Raw genomic sequence first — 19,906 nt, 5'->3', positions numbered from 1 at the left:
AATATCAGCATGTAATCTTGGCTCTGAACACTATGACAGTTTGCCCTCATCTCATATGACAAACTGAGAACTATGGATGAAGGGAAACAGCCAGATTCCATATTTCTAGATTTCCGTAAAGTATTTGACATTGTGCCCCATTGCAGGTTGTTAACGAAGGTCCGAAAATATGGAATAGGTTCACAGATGTGTCAATAATCGAAGACTTCTTAAATAATAGAAGCCAGTATATTGTCCTCGACGGCGAATGTTCATCAGAGACAAGGATATCGTCAGGAGTGCCCCAGGGAAGTGTGATAGGACCGCAGTTGTTCTCTATATACATAAATGATTTGGCTGCCATGGTGGGCAGCAATGTACTGATGATGCCGTGATCTACGATAAGGTGTCGAAGATGACTTACTGTGGGAAGATACAAGACGACTTAGACAAAATTTGTAGTTGGTTTGATGAGTGGCAGCAAGCTCTAAATGTGTAAAAATTCATGTTAATAAGGGTGAGTAGGATGATCTTACCTGTAATGTTCGGATACAGCGTTACTAGTGTCCTGTTTGACACAGTCAGGTTGTTTAAATATCTGAGTACAACGTTGCAAAGCGTGTGAAATACAACGATCATGTGAGAACTATGGTAGGAAAGGCGAATGCCCGACTTCGGTTTATTGGGAGCATTATAGGAAAGAGTGGTTCACCTGTAAGGAAGACCACACATAGGACGCTGGTGCGATCTATTCTTGAGTACTGCTCGAGTGTCTGGGATCCGTTCCAAGCCAGCCGGGGGGGGGGGGGGGGGGCGGGGGGCGAGTGGTTCTAGGCGCTACAGTCTGGAACAGCGCGACCGCTATGGTCGCAGGTTCGAATCCTGCCTCGGGCATGGGTGTGTGTGATGTCCTTAGGTTAGTTATGTTTGAGTAGTTCTAAGTTCTAGGGGACTGATGACCTCAGACGTTAAGCCCCATAGTGCTCAGAGCCATTTTTCATCCGTTCCAGGCTGGATTGAAGGAAGACATCAACGCAATTCAGAGGCGGGCTGCTAGACTTTTACCGGTAGGTTCGAGCAACACGTAAGTGTTACACAGATGGTTTGGGAACCCAAATGGTAATCCCTGGAGGGAAGGCGACAGTATTTTCGAGGAACACTATTGGGAAAATTGAGAGAGCCGGCATTTGAAGCTGACTGCGAACGATTCTACTGCCGCCAACATACATTGCGAGTAAGGAGAACGAAGATAAGATACGAGAAGTTAGGGCTCATACGGAGGCAAACAGATGGCCTTTTTTCCCTCGTTCTGTTTGCGAGTGGAACGGGAAAAGAAATGGCAAGTAGTGGCACAGGGGATCCACCGCTACGCACCGTACGGTGTGCAGCTGTAGACACCACAGTCATCCGTATATTCGAATCGCGAGAATGACACAGTCTCGATTATAAATTATTTAATTTCGATTGCCCATACCTGTCTGTACAGAATAGAGAGTGTGGGTATGTTCTGGAGGAAGAGGGTGCACGGAGGTGAATCAGAAGTCGCTTCTTGGAGTCACAAAACCGTGATTAATATATTACAAACTCAAGCCCTCATCTACAGTGGCTGGAAGGTGGACCACTGTAAGAGGTACATGACTAAGGAATTTTTTGCTAGCGCACTCGAGCAGATGTAATTTCGATGGATTCCTCACGCGGTGCCTGCGATATGTAAGCTATAAGAGAATCTCAGACCAGGAAGCAGTGTTGTATGCAGTAAGAGCAGTGTCAGTAGCCGTAGGAGTTTGTAGTAGCTAAGAGTCTGGTGTATCGAGTTGGCTGGGCCGGTCGTGGGGAGCGATGGCGGTGCCTGGGCGATGCAGCATAAGGTAAAAGCAGCCTCTGACATATGTACTATTCTTACATCAAGTTCCATGTAAATGTTTTTTAAAAAAATCTCTTAATATTAATCTTTCTTTGTAAGGTGTCAGGCAAATCCAACACCTTCCATGAAAACCCTGACATGATAAGCAAATCCAGTAGTATGTCACATAGCTCCGAAAAAATCGTGACATTAAATTAACCAAAGTAATACGAGCAACGAGTGAGCAAATGGAATACCACAGACTAACACAAGAATGCCTAAATGCATGTCATACCTTCCCACCGTGAGACAGACGCAGTTCCGAGGGGAGAAACGAGAACAGAAGCCGAGAACAGAACCGTGTTAAGCTGGAAGGCCCTACGATAAGGGACGGACGGACACCCACGTCGCCAGCTAACCGCTAGGACCACACCACCCGCAAGTTTTAGCGTGAGACTTTTTCGCGTCTCTGTTACGTCGGGACCACACCCCAGCCCATGTTAAAAGATAGAGCCCACCAGAAGAACAGTATGGATCTTACGATAACGATAAAAGGACCACACCAGCTGCAAGTTTTAGCGTGAGACTTTTTCGCGTCTCTGTTACGTTGCAAACTTTAAAAAACATTGCCCCACCACGAAAAGTATAACGTTTCTCATTGGATAGACAGAATTTTTGTAGGCGGAGCTTAAGGTTAACATTGAGACCCTGATTGGTCAGACGAAAACACAGCCAGATAGTTTTTTTTAAACCAACTTCGGTAAATTGTAGTAAGGAGAAGTTAGGAGAGAGTTGCTTCCGAGACGGCGAGGTGAGCGGAGCTGTGCTGCCCGTCGCCCCCTGACGGACACCGACAAGGTAATGAACGCATGCAATGCCGCATAACAGCGCATAAAGCTTGGTGTTCACATTTGCCACTTGAAGTAAAAATCTGAAACGCGATGATTTTTCTATTATATAGTTATTGAGAAGCCACATCAGCCACTGTAATTTACGACAACTTAGATAAGTAATTAAAGGTAATTGAGGGTCACTGTAGACCATTTTGATAGTTTTGTCTCTTGTGAAACTTAATTTAAACTTAGATTATAGATGTGATATGGCATAGGTCATCCTTCGATCCATTGTAGAACTTGGAAACCCATTCAGGGAATATTCGTTCACATTTATGTTGAACGCAGTCGGTTTTTACCATCCTGTATTAAAACATTTCCTTTTATCAATAGTGCAATTTATAAACAATGTTTTGGGAGCAGAATAAAATTTCCAATGGTAAACTTAACTGCTTTTTCGACGTTATTTTACCAGCTGACTAAAAATAGGAAAGCCTTGAACCCCTTCCACTAAATTTAGTTAGTATTAAGATTCTTTTACAGGGAGTGCAGTGGAGCTGACGCTGAAATCATTAAGTATTTGGTTATATCATCGCTAGTCTCACTGAACTCTTCTGAATTCTACATGTCATGTGTGGTCTGGCGTCTCCTTACCAGCAACAGGTCCCAGGTTCAAACTAATCAATTCCCTAAAAAACACGCTCAGAGCGTCGTTGCGCGAAAGTGGTAGGGAGACACGATATAGAACAGACAGACACCACGCAGAATGTTAGAAAATGGCGACCCTGCCAGGATGGTAAAATATCACGATTGAAGGTCGACCACTTGCCTAACTAGGTCAGAAAAATATCCTGTTGAAAAATTTTCGTAATAAAAAAAATTTTTTTTGAACGTTATAAATAGTCGAAAACAGTAGCTGCAGCGATATATAGTGAGACATTCTAGCAGAGACAATAGCATAATTAAGTTATGAATTTTAATATTGTTAGAATTAAGTTTTCTCTCCAATGCAAGCGCACAGGTGGCGGATACATCGTTGACAAGTTGGTTCTGACCCAACAAGTAAGTGAATTGACTGTCAAGTCGTGTGTGCAAAAAGTTTAGAAACGCGTGAAATCGTATGAGCGCATGTTGACTCGAAGTAGGGCACGTGAATTGCTTTTAAAACAGAAAATAAGGGATTCGGAAAGATTAGCAATGGCAGATCGAGACCTTGACCGAATTGAGGTAGAGACCCAACATGAAGATGGACAGAGAATAGAGGACAGTACAACAGACGATGCAGTATCGCGAAAAATAGAACATATAACGCACCATAACGAGGATAATGTACGTCAAGGCATAGAAAACGTAAGTCAGCATACGACAGAGGAGCAGGAAGTAGAGAGACAGTCGATGAGGATTCTAACTTGCGTCTTGAATACGTAGAACCCATAGTACAAGTAATCAGAGCTCCCTCACCACAGAGTACAAGGAATGCGAGCAGAAACGTGTCACAGCACAGTTCAATGCAATCAGTTGCAAACCAACACTTGGGCGAAAACACAGAGCGTAGGACGTCGGAAGAAAACGCAATAGGACACACCAATCTGGCAGAATTATTACAATTAATGACGGAAACCATGACAAGACAAAATAAAGAAATTGCGAACCAAATTAAAATTCAGAATGCAGAAATGACGAAACAAAATGCAGAAACCACGAGACAAATGCGTGCGATTAAAGAACAAAAAAAAAAAAAAAAATTCAGTTACACCTAAGTCTTATTGAAGACGAGGCAAAAGAATCTCGAGAAGTGATAAGAAACTTAGTAACAGGTTACAATCAATTGAGAACAGACATTAAAAAGGTACAAGTGGACGTACAAACATTGCGTAATGACACTCAGGACGAGATCAAAACATTACGTAGCAGCACCCAGGGAGAAGTCAAGAAACTAGAGAAACAGATAAACGTAATTACTAGACAAGCAGCAGGTACAGCGCGTGAAATTGTTGAAAACAGTGTGTTACACAAACGTATCACAAAAGCAGCGCTGAAAAGATATGATAAGCGCATAGTCAAAATAGAAGCGCAAACGAAGCGACAAATCAGAAATTGCGAACAGAGTTGTTGCAAACCATTGAAGAGCGTAGTGAACAGGATCGAACAAGCACAGAGTCTGCAATCACATCCGTATCTGTAACAGCACCGGAAAAACAAGCAATGAACGAAGATATTACTCATTTGCGATTCCAATCACAGGCGGAAAGTAACATACGTGAAATCAGACAGCCTGCTCAGCAACAAACACGTTTCGAAATTCTTGATGAACAAACGTCATCATAAAAACATGCAGAACCACAAATGTATGTTTCAAGACAGATTGGATCGTGCAATGAAGCAACAAGGTTAGCCAGACAAGATACGCAACCAATACCTGACAATGGAAAGCCAGGTCGCGAAGAGTACAGTGCAATGCATTCAGTTACACATTCACAACAGATGGAAGAAAATTATTGCGTACCACTCCAACGATACTACGCAAGGGTAGGCGAAAGTTACAGTGGATAATATCCAATGGATCTACCACAACCGGAAAGAACGACGGGAGAAATGATCAGAAACAAAAGTGGCGAAGAATCGCGAATTTCATATGGAACTATGACGAAGTACGACAAAGATCATTTCCTCATAGAAAGAAAATGTCAGCACGTTCGAGAAGGAAACTCATTACATCCACGAACTTTTATTGATCAATTCCGACTAGGATTACCAGAACACTGGACGCTAGCACACAAATTAGACTTTATGTGTGCACACATGTCAGGAACAGTCGCAGAAACCATGCAGAATGTTGCAGCGACATGCCGATCGTACGAAGATTTCAGAGAGAAGTTTCTCTCACGATATTGGTCCAGCGAAGCACAGAACAGAGTGAAGTACCAATTATTACAGAACCCATATTTTGAAAATTCAGGAGAGAAGAGTCCCGTGAAATTTTTCGAATTAATGGCAAAGAAAAATCAATGCTTAGATGTACCATACAGTGACGGAGAGTTGATTAAATTATGCGCGATGAAGCTACCATTGAAATACCAGCAATCATTAGCAGGTCGCGGAGGCAATGGCGTCGAAGCATTTAAAGGTATTCTAAGGGAACTAGAGTTAATATTTTCGGAAGATGACGCAAGGAAAAGACGAAGCGCACGTGAAAACGAAAGCAAAAAGCAGTGGAATCCACAAGACACAGTACGAAGAAACAATAATTACGAACCATGTGATAACTTCGCACCAAGAAACGACAATGAATTTCAACAAAGAACCGGTTATGGATTTAGAAGAGAATATGGCAATAACTATAATTCACCCAGGTACGGCAACAACTATTACAGAGGGAATAACGACAACCGGAACGGGTACTGGAGAACCAATAGACCGACAAATTATAAACAAAGAAACCACTATCAACAAGCTGAACAAGAAAACAGAATACAGATAGAAGAGTTGGAGGTAAGACCACCAAATCCCGATAAACGTTCGATTTGACAGCTAAGCGCCCATGCCAAAGAGAATGACGCACCGACCCAGGACAATTGCAGCAACTTGAATAGAGAAGTAAAAATCTTATCACGAGAAGAAAAGAAGGAAGAAACAAAACCGCAGGGACCAGATGAAAACGAAGACAGGAAAATAACAATATCGTGTTGGGACGAAATTAATTGGGAGAATACTGACGAGGAAGATGAATTACCAGAGGCATGCACAACGAATGTAGGAGGAAAGGACGAAGTAATGAGTATTGCAGAACTATTTGAGATGGAAACCAGGGAAAGCGAATTCAATGAGGATAATGCGCAATCGACAGAAGTTGAAAATAAGTTACGAGTGGGCACACAACCCATCGTATATAATGAAGGAAGTTATGAAGCGATAATTAGAGCATTTAGATGCGATTATGTGGAAGTAGCGACGAAGAAGGAGAAGATAGACGAGGATGAGGAAAAAGTAGAGGATGCTGAAGAAAGCGTAAATGAAGGAAGAAATAGAGAAGAGGAAATGAAAGGGAGAGAAGTAGCAGTCGAAGCTTATCTTACAGAAAGTTCGAATTCACAAGGGAAATTCCTAAAAAGACTCATGTATGATTCAGTGGAGAATTCGTTGATGCAAGAAGAAGAAGAACAGAACGAACCCTTTCAAATTCAACCAATTGTGAAGGCCATGGTAAAGCATATCCCAGTCAGTATTGTAATTGATAGCGGAAGTGAACTGACTGCGATCTCAGAAAATTTATTCATGCAGTGTAATACCAATGAGGAATTGCCAGTTCTGAAAACACGTAAGATTAAAGTAAGAGGTCCTATTAGAAACAATGCTGCGGAAGTTACGAGACAAGCAAGGTTAACTCTTTCGTGCCAAGGTCAAAGGATCGAAGCCAACTTCGTGATTATATCTAAACTAACTGTAGATTTGATTATAGGTGCAGATTTTTTAAATGAGAGACGAGCGATAATAGATATGGGGAAAGGTAGCGTAACATTCGGGAATGTCACACTTCTCTTTGAGCAAAAGCTAAAATTAGAAGAAATACCAGTTATAAACAAACAATTAAGAATGACACGAGATAAAGAGGATGATGAATTAGAATGGTATGCACAAAAGGGGGAATCGCCTCAACTCATGTTAGAAGTCCATAAAGAAATCGACGAAAAATTGCAAGAAGTTCAAGGTATTTCGGAACACAGTAAAAGAGAATTAGAGGGTATTTTACGAGATAAAGCAGAGGTATTTTTACCTAAGACTGGCAGTATTAAGCACTTGCAGTACAAGTTTGAAGTAAAACAGCACAAACCATTTAGAGTGCCACCCTATACAATCCCATTAAGCTACAGGAATAAAGTATTCCAGGAGATATCTAAATTGTTAGATGACGATATTATTGAATCAGCTACCTCCACATATAACAGCCCGCTCCATATTGTACAAAAACGAGAGATGAGCATCAGGTTAGTGCTTGATTCCAGACAGATCAACACAATCATAATCACTGAGACAGATCGCCCAGAAAAATTAGAGGAATTGATACAAAACTTCCACTGTGCTAAGATATTTTCATCAATTGATTTATGGAGTAGTTTCTGGCAAATAGAATTGGCCCCAGAATGTAGAAAATTTACAGCATTTATCGTATTCGGCAGATGTTACCAGTTTAAACGATTGCCATTTGGTTTAAACATATCATCAGCAGCGTTTATTAGGGGATTTAATACTATACTCAGTCCTGAAATTTTACAAAAAATTACTTGTTATGTTGGTGATGTCATTATAGCAGAACCCTCCTGGGAACATCACAACGACACATTAAATCAGTTTTTACAGATCATGAAAGAGCATGGGGTCACAGTAAATATAACAAAATCCAAGTCTGGAAGGCGTGAGGTCAAATTTCTAGTACACATAATTTCCGGGAAAGAGGTAATGCCCGACCCAGAAAAACTAACGGCAATCAAAGAATTCTGTACTCCATATAATAAGAAAACTCTCAGAGGATTTCTAGGTCTCACCGGATTCTATAAAAAATTTATTTGGATCGACTCTCTCGCAACACCACGCCTATGTGCATTGACTGGAAAAAACACGCCATGGGTATGGGATCAACAAGCCAATGAAGAATTTTTAAAAGTGAAAAACGCACTAACAACAGCACCGATTTTAGCACATCCTGATCTATAACAAAATTTTTGTATGGCCACTATAGCGCGAAAACAGGTTTAGGAGTTGTTTCATTCCAAGAATACGAACAGGCAGGGCTAAGATCATATAGAACAACTGCATTTGCCAGTCGGGTACTCACAAAAAGCGAGAAAAACTATTCAGTCACGGAGCTGGAAGCATTGGCCATTGTATGGGGCTTCCAACGTTTTCGATACTTCCTATTCGGAAGAAAAACAAAAGTATACACTGACCACAAAGCATTAGAATTTCTGTTATCCGCCAAAGTAACTCATGGGAGGTTAGCCAGATGGATGGTAATACTACAAGAATTTGACTTCACTCTTACACACATACCAGGACCAGCGAATGTATTAGCAGATGCTTTATCACGATGTCCACAAGGTGCATCCAATAACATAGGTTTGGAAGCAGCAGAAGACCAGTTTACAATGTACTATATGAAACAAGTACCTTTCGAAAACTACATTACGACAGCATTGAAAAACATAGGCAAAGAACAGGACAAGGATTCCGAAATACTAGGAATCAAACACAAGTGGAGAAGTAAGGATTTTCCAGACATTCGACAGCACTATCTCGTAAAAAACAATGTTTTATTTTTTAGACGAAATGTTGCAACGAATGAATGGTTAATTTATATCCCAGATGAACTAATTAATAAGTACATATGGAATACACATTTAAGTAATGGCCACTTTGGACCAAAGAAATACTTTTTAAAAATAAAATAAACAAGCCATTTTCCTCATATGGAAAGACGAATTAGAACAGTATTAGTCAAATGCAAAAAAAGTATGAGGGCTAAACACGTCACTTTCCAAACCAAACCACCTATGTTTCCAATAATCCCTAAAAGATTAAAACAAATAGCTGCAACAGATTTGATGGGGCCCCTCCCACGCACAAAAAATGGATATATTTTCATATTTGTCGTTTTGGAACTTACTTCTAAATATGTTACCTTGACACCATTAAAATGGGCAACAGGTCTTACTATAAGTAAAGCATTTAGACAAGATTTTCTCAGACAAGTAGACCGAGTGGAACGAATAATTTCGAATAATGACCCACAATACTAATCAGTGCAATGGCAGAACACGTTAAAACAACACAAAATAAAACCTATCTACATATCTAAGTACAAACCTAGCGTAAAACCAGCAGAACGATCTATGAAGGACATAGGCACTTTATGCCGATTATATGCAGGCAAAAGACACAACACTTGGGATCCATACCTTAAAGATTTTCAAGAAGTAATAAATGAAATGCCACATAGCACTACACTACTACCTCCAGTTACTGTACTTAAAAATATTGAACCCCCAAACATAACCAGAGAAAATGTTAGATTTCCTATTGTACCAAGTAGACAGCACAAACAAGTCATAGCAACAGCACTCTCCAACATCAGAAAGGCAGCCATTAAAAGAAAAGAAAGAGGAGATAGAACAGCAATTAAAAGAACATTTTCAGTAGGCCAGAAAGTATTTGTAAAAACACACCGTCTCTCCAGCAAACAGAAACACAAAATACGTAAGTTTTACGCTGCATACAAACGACCTGTCATAATTAGCCGAATTTTTCATGGTAATGCTGTGGAACTAATGAACCAAAAAATAGGCAAAACCTTAGGACTTCACCATGTGAGCCATATCAAAAAGTTTGAAGATTAATTTTATTACTGGTAAATAATCAGCACAATATTTCGAGATTATGTTGCAGATAAGATCGTCAGGAGGAAGAAGAATGAAGATAGAGGAAGGTGGGAAAAAGAAAGTAGTTTCAATAAAAACAAAAACAAAAATAACACCAATAGTACCATAAATTAAGGTGAATGGATAAAACATAGTCTAGCAGCATGAAATACTAAAATGCTATACACCATGACACTACACAAAAAAAACGAATTTGAGGATTTTTGTAGAAGTTAAGACTCAAAATGCCTTAGAATTGTAACATGGAAAGGGCACCAAAAATTTGTAAAGCTTTTTAAGAAGGCACAAAACAATGTAGGTACTAGACATATGTTAGATGATTATAAGTAAAACTTTTTGTAAGAAGCATTGTAAAAACTCCAGCAAGGACAAGATGCAACGACCCACTAGTTGCAACGAGAGAAGTATCAAGAAAGAAAAGGACGTAATTAGCAAGACACGATTCCTGCAAGGCAGAAGTGTCGAGAGAAAGGACAGGACAGTGAGACCAACAGAAGATATCGAAAGTGGGCAATAAATTTGCCTGCTAGGCGGAACTCTGCTGGGATGGAACACGGAGCCGCACAGTGACAGAGCCCTGCAGAGACATGACGGGTCGCCGAACGCTGGAAGGGTCTCCGAGCGCCCCGAATGAACGGGGCGAGCAAAAAACGGCCCAATGAGAAGACCGCTTGGGCAAGCCATCACTAGCAAAAAAATATGTGTAAAAGTCACACTACCGCTATTAAACAGCACTCTGTTGCACGAAACTGAAGAAAACGTCCACAAAGTAGAAATGACATGTCCAAACCATTTATAAAACTGTTACTAGGAGGAGAACTTCAAAGTGACTAGTTATCAATAAATATTTCTATATCCTGCCCAGAGAAGAACCAAGAAGCAAGTAAGAAGCAGAGAAAAAGCAGGAAGAACAGAAGTTGAAGATTTGCAAGATTGAGACCAAGAAAGAAGATGGGTGAAGAATAGACGACATACCTTCCCAAATCCCTATCCTATTGTAAACTAGTCGTCTGCGAAGTATTACAACGAAAAACGACCGCTTTCAGCGACACATAACGATGACTTTCACGCGTACAAAGCCAGTAAACCACGAGATTCTGCACTCACAGCTCCATTCCATTATGGGACCTTCACAACAGCAACACACACTTGCAAAGCCAACAAGGAACGACGAACGAAGCTGTACATCAAATACTTGCCCACATCCATCTCGCTTAAGTCCATCACCTTCGTGCAAAAACATTCGCCAACCTCATGCTTAAACATTCATAGGATTGTGTGAATGTGTGAAATCAAATTATGTCATGTAGGAATTGTGCAAAAGAAATGTGTGAAAAACTAAATAAGTTAAGCACACCAGACAGATAATAAACTACAAAAAAAAACAGTCATTGACTATGGACTTAAGTAAAAAATAGACTATCGATAAAAATAAGTCATTAGTTCTGAAATGGACAGTTTATAAAGAACAAAAGTAAGGTATAATAAACACTAAAACTATATGCCACTTATTTTCTCCTCATAAAAATAAAAGAATAACTATATTTTACTTATTTTCTTCTTATAAAAACGAAGAATAAAAAATTATCTTGTTGGATGTTTTCCCTTTTTTTAACATTTGTACCATTTGTTAGGATAATATCTCAGTACTTGGGTATGTATATTTCTTTGTCAAAGCAATTCTTGGAAATAATTCTTATTTGTTAGTGTAACAATGTTGAAATGAGTGTCTAGAAACAAAAACATTTTACTTGTACATGATATTTAGAAAATGTGTTAGGAATAGATTTTACTTAATTACTACATTTATAACAAAATATATTTCTAAGAAAATCGATGTGAAAGACTCCTCACTTTCGATAACAAACTTCTTAAAAAACAAACTTCACACTTAAATAAAGAAAGAAAATAATTAAAAATTAATAATAGCATAGAAATATTCTTCTCTTGTCATTATTGAGAATAATGTGGGAGAATATAAAAATATAAATTAGTAATACAAACTAGCATAGAATAGAATAACGTTGCTGAACAGTAGGCAACAAAATTTAGATATCGGAATAATTTTTGACTGACTTAGACAACGATTCAATCATTGCCTAACTTCAGTGAAAAAATTAAGTTCGAAGGGTGGTGATATGTAAGGTGTCGGGCAAATCCAACACCTTCCATGAAAACTCTGACATGATAAAGAAATCCAGTAGTATGTCACATAGCTCCGAAAAAATCGTGACATTAAATTAGCCAAAGTAATACGAGCAACGAGTGAGCAAATGGAATACCACAGACTAACACAAGAATGCCTAAATGCATGTCATACCTTCCCACCGTGAGACAGACGCAGTTCCGAGGGGAGAAACGAGAACAGAAGCCGAGAACAGAACCGTGTTAAGCTGGAAGGCCCTACGATAAGGGACGGACGGACACCCACGTCGCCAGCTAACCGCTAGGACCACACCACCCGCAAGTTTTAGCGTGAGACTTTTTCGCGTCTCTGTTACGTCGGGACCACACCCCAGCCCATGTTAAAAGATAGAGCCCACCAGAAGAACAGTATGGATCTTACGATAACGATAAAAGGACCACACCAGCTGCAAGTTTTAGCGTGAGACTTTTTCGCGTCTCTGTTACGTTGCAAACTTTAAAAAACATTGCCCCACCACGAAAAGTATAACGTTTCTCATTGGATAGACAGAATTTTTGTAGGCGGAGCTTAAGGTTAACATTGAGACCCTGATTGGTCAGACGAAAACACAGCCAGATAGTTTTTTTTAAACCAACTTCGGTAAATTGTAGTAAGGAGAAGTTAGGAGAGAGTTGCTTCCGAGACGGCGAGGTGAGCGGAGCTGTGCTGCCCGTCGCCCCCTGACGGACACCGACAAGGTAATGAACGCATGCAATGCCGCATAACAGCGCATAAAGCTTCACTCAGAACTGCAGAAGTCTCATCTGTTACACCCCCTTTTTGCGTAATACTAGTGTCGATCGTCAATTAAAGCTCATGGTGTTCACATTTGCCACTTGAAGTAAAAATCTGAAACGCGATGATTTTTCTATTATATAGTTATTGAGAAGCCACATCAGCCACTGTAATTTACGACAACTTAGATAAGTAATTAAAGGTAATTGAGGGTCACTGTAGACCATTTTGATAGTTTTCTCTCTTGTGAAACTTAATTTAAACTTAGATTATAGATGTGATATGGCATAGGTCATCCTTCGATCCATTGTAGAACTTGGAATCCCATTCAGGGAATATTCGTTCACATTTTTGTTGAACGCAGTCGATTTTTACCATCCTGTATTAAAACATTTCCTTTTATCAATAGTGCAATTTATAAACAATGTTTTGGGAGCAGAATAAAATTTCCAATGGTAAACTTAACTGCTTTTTCGACGTTATTTTACCAGCTAACTAAAAATAGGAAAGCCTTGAACCCCTTCCACTAAATTTAGTTAGTATTAAGATTCTTTTACAGGGAGTGCAGTGGAGCTGACGCTGAAATCATTAAGTATTTGGTTATATCATCGCTAGTCTCACTGAACTCTTCTGAATTCTACATGTCATGTGTGGTCTAGCGTCTCCTTACCAGCAACAGGTCCCAGTTCAAACTAGTCAATTCCCTAAAAAATACGCTCAGAGCGTCGTTGCGCGAAAGTGGTAGGGAGACACGATATAGAACAGACAGACACCACGCAGAATGTTAGATCTTATAAAAATTAACTTTTGACAGTCATTTATCTCAAATTAAGGAATTTACTAATTTCTCCAATCCATGATTATCCCGGTTATTGTAAAGAAAAATCAGTTGTTTCTTTCTATACATGACAAATCTATCGCCCAGCATTGCACTGGGCTGTGCCAGAAAAATTTCTTATAGGAGCAGATATATCCGCGTTACCTGGCGACTTCATTGAGGTAAGAATTTTCAATTTATTCAGTGTGATCTTTCAGGGCCATGACGCAGCACAGCTGACGTCCAAACTTTCCAGTTTAAATTCACAGTCAATTACTGAAAGGTTATAAGTAAGCCACAATTTTATTGAGAGATTAGTCACCTTATTATTGCGAGGTTACGGAATTATATAATTATATTTTTTTCTGTGGGGAGGTTATACAACGATCTAAGAGCCTCTGGCGCTGCCCAGTGCGTGCTTGTCGGTTGATTCCCACTTGACCGTGACGGGCAGAGACGTAAAAGTAATGATCCCCGGACCGCCGTATGGCTGGTGGTGGCTTGCTGTGGCCTGCACTGGCGAAGTTCCGCAGCTGGAAGGGCGTCAGCTAAACTGCCAGTCCATCGGCGCAAGCTCCGCCCCCTCCACGGCCGGTCCTGTGAGGGTGATGACGAAGTGATCGTGAACTCGCTGGCATGATGGCGTTTGACAACTTGATGACTTACCAGTTAGCATTCGACTGACGAGCAACCTGGCTACACGTCCAATAATTATACCTGAAATAGCGGGTCTCTTGTGTCGTTGTAGCTGCTGAAATACTCAGCATGCCGAAGTGCCTTCTGGTTTCTGTAATCGTCCGGTCACTGACCATCAGACAGAAGCGATACCTGGCGAGCGTCGTGGCGCAGTACTGGGTCAGCATATTGCCGCAATTGGTCTGCTTTACGGCATGGAGTCAAATGTTCAAATGTGTGTGAAATCTTATGGGACTTAACTGCTAAGGTCATCATTCCCTGAGCTTACACACTACTTAACCTAAATTAAATTATCGTAAGGACAAACCCACACACCCATTCCCGAGGGAGGACTCGAACCTCCCCCGGGACCAGCCGCACAGTCCATGACTGCAGCGCCCAGACCGCTCGGCTAATCCCACGTGGCGGCATCGAGTCCATCGGCGTTTACAACGGACCACCTTGAGACCTACAAATTAATCTTAAGATTCTGAATTCAACTATTTGCTACATTCAATAAGTATATCAGCCAGCAAATTAAAAGATATAGACTATATGGAATGTATGTTATTACTTAAAAACTCGTCGCAGTAACTGTAGCGCTTCGTAAACTATTGGCGGCATATGAATGATTATATAAATTGTCCCAAGGTGGCTCTTGTGTCACGGAAAACGTGAATGCGAAGCTATGATCACAGTGAGGTTACGAAAGTCATGGGATAGCAATATGCACATAAACAGATGGTTACAGCGTCGCGTACGCAAGGCATAAAAGGGCAGTGCATTGGTGGAGCTGTTATTTGCACTCTGGTGATTATTGTAAAAAGGTATCCGACATGATTATACCGCACAATGATTGCGGAATGTTGGAACTAGACGCAAAGGGCATTCGTTTTCGGAAATCGTAAGGTAATTCAATATCCCGATATCCACAGTTCATAGCGTCAAGAGTGCGCCTAGAATACCAAATTCCAGGCATTACCTCTCACGATGCAGTGGCAGGCGGCCTTCACGTAACGACCAAGAGCAGCGGCATTTGCGTAGAATTGTCACTGTTAACAGACAAGTACCACTGCGTGAAATAACCGCAGAAATCAATGTGGGACTATGACGAACGTATCTGTTTGGATAGCGCTCTAAAATTTGGTGTTACTGGCCTATGGTAGCAGACAACCGATGTGAGTGCTTTTGATAAAATCACGAGATCGCCTGCAGCGCCTCTCTGGGCTCGTGACCATAACAGTTGGACCCTAGACGACTGGAAACCCATGGCCTGGTCAGACGAGTCCTGATTTCAGTTGGTAAGAGCTGATAGTAGGGCTCGATTGTGGCGCAAATCCTGTGAAACCATGTGCCCTAGTTGTCAACAAGGCACTGTGCAAGCTGGTGGTGGCTGCGTAATGGAATGAGCTGTGTTTACGTGGAATGGACTGTGTCCTCTGGTCCAACCAAATCCAGTTGTGTTCTTATACCTGGAGACCATTTGCAGACGGTAGCGCACTTTATGTTCCCAAGGATGTCACTTGGCCTCAGTTGCTCGCGATTGGTTTGAATATGTCCTAGACAGTTCGAACAAATGAAGTCGTAACCCGGATCGTCCTACATGAATCACGTCTAACATTTATGGGACGTAATCGAGAGGTCAGTTTCTCCACAAAATACTGCACTGTAGAGGCAGCACGTCTCATTATTCTTGCAGGGGACTTCCAAGGACTTGTTCAGCCCATGACACGTCGAGTTGCTGCGCTACTTCTGGTAAAAGGAGGTCCGACATGGTTTAAGGAGATATCCAATGACATCTGTCGCCTCGCTGTATACTGAAATGTACTTACCAGTGTGAGGTGTCACTTGACTATTTGCCATACCTCTGAGACGCTGCAGCATCTAAACCCCGTGACCTATTGTAACCGCCCCATTATTGATTTAATATGTCTCTAGACTATCGGACAAATAAGAGTAGAGGGTCGACGAATACACCCAGATACGTAGATCATAGTTGAATTATACTGTATGCCTGAAAACAAGCTGAGCGCTGCCTCCTTAGATTATAGGGTCTTTACTTAACGATTTTCTTGAAAATGTCACTCTATGGGAATAAAGTTTATAATCTCTCAAGACAAGTGAATGTTCCCACGTGCAAGTACATGGCTCTCACTCCATCTAGTCGAAACGTAAAAGTTAACTTGAAATTTACGTTCGGAACGGTTAGACTGACTGACTCGTTATACAAATTCCGTCCACATACGATAATATCAAAGGTCCCTTCTCTAGTGTTGAAACACTCACGTGAAATTAATCACGGCAACACACGTAACACCCAAAGATTTCGCTTCTGTTGATAACTTCCGATTGCTCGCAAATCATTTGCCGTCAAATTTTCTTCACATTAGCACGAACAAGCCGACACTGGGACTGATCCCGGACTATAGTCACTGACTGCTGGTCCCAGACTGCTGTGCTTCTCATGCATCGGCCTAAGTGTGTGTGACCGAATATGGGGACTTACCGCCAATTGGCGCGAACCATTACGTACTGGAAATTTCCAGAAGCCCAACGATATGACATCCACCGGAAATAGGTGTTAATGATCAATTACTTAGTAATGGAATCGACAACTGGACCCTTACACTATACATTGAACAGCTCACTCACCATGAGATCATGTGAAGCGAAAAAGCAAAGTCACGCAATGGACAATGAAATAAGGATAGTCCAGTTTTAACATGACATACGAGTACTACAACTCACATATATACACTGACCGAAAAAAATCACGACACAAGAAAATAATTAATGCACGGTAATGAAATTAGGGAATATATTAGTTTAGGTAATATATTTAAGTGATTAACACTTCAAAATGGTTCAAATGGCTCTAAGCACTATGGGGCGTAACATCTGTGGTCATCAGTCCTCTAGAACTTAGAACTACTTAAACCTAACTAACCTAAGGACATCACACACATCCATGCCCGAGGCAGGATTCGAACCTGCGACCGTAGCGGTCACGCGGTTCCAGACTGAAGCGCCTAGAACACTGCAAGATCGCAGGTTAACGTAAGCGCGAGATAAACTATTGAAAATGTGAAATGCTGGTGCACAAATAACAGGTGTAACAGCAAAATGTTAATTACAAGCACACATACGTACATGTGCAGTGTTGCACAGGTGCCGGATGACGGTTTGTCGGGTCGAGTTCCATTCCTGTGGCAGTTGGTCGGTCAATATAGGATTGGTTAATGCTGTTTGTGAATGACGCTGGAGTTGTCGTCGGATGATGTCCTATATGTGCCTGACCGGAGACACTTCTGGTGATCAAGCAGGCCAAGGCAATACATCGACACTCTGTAGAGCATCTCGGTTTACAACAGCGGTATGTGGGCAATCATTATCGTATTGGAAAACACCCCGTAGGATGCTATTCATGAATGGCAGCACCAAAATAACGCACAGATTTGCAGTCAGAGTGCGTGGGATATCCACTAAGTGCTCCTGTTGTCATACGAAATGCACACCAGACCATAACTCCAGGTGTAGCATCATTGTCTCTAGCACGCAGGCAGGTTGGTTGCAGACTATCAACTGGCCTCCTCCTAACCAACACAGGGCCATCACTGGCATCGAGGCAGAACCAGCTTTCATCAGCAAACACAACAGACCTCCTCGCTGGCCTCCAGTGAGCTCTTGCTTCACATAACTGAAGTCCCGAATGCCGGTGTTTTGGACTCAGTGGAATGCACGCTACAGGACCTCTGGCTCGGAGCTGTCCTTAAAATAACCGATTTGTAACAGGTCTCTGTGTCACTGTGCTGCCAACTGCTGCTGAGATTACTGGTGCAGAGCCATACGCCGAACACGACTGTTTTCCCTCACGGTAGTGCCACGTGGCCGTCCAAAGCCTGGCCTTCTTACGACTGTCCATTCCCGTGACCACCGCTGTCAGCAATCATGTACAGCATTTCTGCCAAGTCTTTCTGCACTATCGCAGAAGTAACATCCAGCTTCTCGTAGCCACACTACACGACATCGTTCAGATTCTGTGAGGTATTGATCATGGCGTTCTTGTCGCATTAAAGGCATTATTGACTGACATCAACTCACCGCGTCCATTCTTGTCCATTCTCAAAGGCAACTGAAGCTACCGACCGTTACAGAGTGTATTTAAGGCATACCTGAAAGGCATTATTATAGTGGCGCCACTCTAATGTAACTGGTTTATTCGACTGGACATCATCTTTCAGATGTAGAGACAAGCGTGTTGCACAACTCCTTCTTCCTGCTGCGACTTTTTTTCCGTCAGGGTATATTGGTTCATATGGCTCTGAGCACTATGGAACTTAACTTCTATCAGTCCCCCAGAACTTAGAACTACTTAAACCTAACTAAACTAAGGATATCACACACATGCATGCCCGAGGCAGGATTCGAACCTGCGACCGTAGCGGTCACGCGGTTCCAGATTGTAGCGTCTAAAACCGCTAGGCCACATAGCCGGCCAGGGTATATTGGTAATTGTTTTCATCAGGCTACCAAAAGAAAATAAAGGTCGCTATAGCAACCTAATTTATTGCTGGAAGCCTTAATGTGGTTCTAGCCACTGAAATAACTATAATTACAAAAGCGTCAGGGATGGCAAAACATGTACGAAGTCCCTGACACAGGTGGCTGGATCTGAGACAGAGAAACTATGTCCACAGAAATCGCCAATGATTACTGAGTAAGTTGACTGCTCAAAGAAAAGTCACAAGGAAGTGCGTACAAGCACCAGTTCTCTCGCCCAAGCTCATATTGAGATCAGCTAGCTGTATGCATGGATTTACTCAGAAAAACGAAAACTGACGCGAAACAAATAAATTCGAAGGCCCTTGTCATGACATTCACAAATGCAGCCCATGCTTACCACTCTGCTGGTACTCAGGTGCAGACGATGGCTGCAGTAGTGGTTGAGAATTGTAAGGTGAGCCCTAGTGTATGGGATCAGCTCTAAAGCAAAGACATCTCACTCTGCAGTACTAAGTTGCAGTCATCTTTCCCTGAAGATCTAGGACGAAGTTATGTACAATATCGTGGTCTGAGACGAAGCGTCTGTCTCCTGTCCTCCACAAAATGTAGCTGGTCCTCCCAACTGTAGAATCTTGGTAGCCAATAGCAGTGTTCTACTCGTTCTGACCAATGAAAAGTTTATGAGAATTACAACTGTTTCCATTCTCCTAACTCCAACTGTTGTGGTTATTCAATACTGCTCAGTTCTGTCTTACAGTGTGACAGTAGACAGAAATTCTCTCCCAGTATATTGTCGTCCAATAGAAACGGCTGCATGTCTATATTCGCAAGGCTCCAACACCACTATGACATTAACTGCCATAAACCAACCATGGACCTCCTTACAAAATTTAAATATCTGCA

This window comes from Schistocerca serialis, chromosome 6 (assembly GCF_023864345.2).
Source record: "Schistocerca serialis cubense isolate TAMUIC-IGC-003099 chromosome 6, iqSchSeri2.2, whole genome shotgun sequence".
NCBI classification, from domain to species: Eukaryota; Metazoa; Arthropoda; class Insecta; order Orthoptera; family Acrididae; genus Schistocerca; species Schistocerca serialis.
Note: the sequence above shows the minus strand (reverse complement) of the source record.